Raw genomic sequence first — 1,953 nt, 5'->3', positions numbered from 1 at the left:
TAAGTGATCCAAAATCAGTGGCAAGGAGGTTGTAAGAGGTCTGACAGGGCTGGATCAAGGGCAATATAATCGAGAGGAATACCTAAAACCCAAATGAAGGCTGAACATGATAGTGGGACGAGAGGAAAGCACAAAGAAATAAAAGAAAGAACTAGGAGGCAAAGGGTAGTTACAGAGATCTAAATAAGAGGCATATACAGATATAAATATATTTATATACAACAAGGGGGAAATAGATCTATGTACATATAGATATATTCATAGGTTTAGTACTAAGGAAACATATGGACAGTGGGTCCCTGCTCAAGTACTCCCTCAACACAAGAATACTTTGTTCTACCAATTCGGCAGTCTGAGATGCTCATCTTCTTGGCAGGATCGCTGAAGACAATGGGTGCACAGCAAATGTGGTGAAGAAAGCTGATGGTGCCCGGCTACCAAAAGATATAGCATCTGAAGTCTTAAAGGCCTGAAGATAAACAAGCGGCCATCTAGCTGAGAAACAACAAAACCCACACGGAAAACTGTCTATTCTATCGGCCCCAAACCTTAAGGATGTAGCGTCTCATCCACACTCACAGGATTAGAATGGAGGAATCATTGCTTCAAGGTTTTTAACACTGAAATTCTCAAATTCAAAAAACTCATTGCTGTTGAGTCGATGCCAAGTTAACAGCGAATGCCCATGTGGGTTTCCAAGACTATAACTATTTACAGGAGTAGAAAGCCTCATCTTCCTCCCTCAGAGCAACTGACTAGGACAGCAGTTCTCATCCTGTGGGTCGCAACCCCTTTGTGGCAGGGGTGGGGGTGGGGAGGTGTAGAATGACCCTTTCACCAGGGTCACCTAGGACTATCGGAAAACAGATTTCCAATGGTCTTAGGAACCAAGACACCGCTCCTATATCCATCTCCAGGCAGGTCCGCCCACATGCAGATAGGCCCACATACGGCTTGAAGACTGTTAACCATGCTATACCATGCTTCAAGACCAAATTTCATTGATTTGTAATTAGAAATAAATATCTCACAATATATAATTACATATTGTTTTTTGTGATTAATCACTATGCTTTAATTATGTTCAACTTGTAACAATGAAAATAAATCCTACACATCAGATATTTACACTACAATTCATAACAGTAGCAAAATTACAGCTATGAAGTAGCAACAAAAATAATTTTATTGTTGGGAGTTACCACAACATGAGGAATTGTATTAAAGGGTCGCGGCATTAGGAAGGTTGAGAACCACTGGTGTAGCAGCTATTAATTCCAAAGAGTTATAAAACGTAATAGGGGGTGTAGATTTGTCAGAGTATATTTACATACTACATGTATTTACCTTTGTGTTGGAATTAAATTCTGAGGATTACAGTTGGCGGGAGGTTAAGATTTAGAGTGAATCCATTCTTGAGTCCCATATAGATTCAACCTCCATTAAAGCATATGACTAGTTTTGCCCTCAGGCACAGTTCACTAGAAAGTGGATTACTATAATTTCCATAGCCAGTTCAGGAAGGGACAGTCTAATTTTTAAGGACTTGCCTGGGTCTGTAGTCCGAAGATAGAACTGGATATAATTTAGGATACTGGAGACCACAGGCCCACAAGCCATATCCTGACTTTGATCAGAAGGACCTGAACCAAATTATAAGCTTTTCTATTTAGAATAATGTACATATTCTGTGGTAGTTTGATAATTTTTGTTTGTTTGGTTTGGTTTTTCTTAATTGTTTTATTAGGGGCCCATACAACTCATCACAATCTATACATACATCAATTGTGTAAAGCACATTTGTACATTCATTGCCCTCATCGTTCTGAAAACATCCGCTCTCCACCCAAGCCCCTAACATCAGCTCAATTTTCCCCTCCCTCCCTACTCTCCCCTCCCTCATGAACCCTTGATAATTTACAAATTATTACTTTGTCATATATTGTACTGTCC

This window comes from Echinops telfairi, unplaced genomic scaffold, assembly GCF_000313985.2.
Source record: "Echinops telfairi isolate 266 unplaced genomic scaffold, ASM31398v2 ScPeMD7_7469;HRSCAF=8507_1, whole genome shotgun sequence".
In the NCBI taxonomy this organism is placed as follows: domain Eukaryota; kingdom Metazoa; phylum Chordata; class Mammalia; order Afrosoricida; family Tenrecidae; genus Echinops; species Echinops telfairi.
This window is presented reverse-complemented; position numbering follows the sequence as displayed.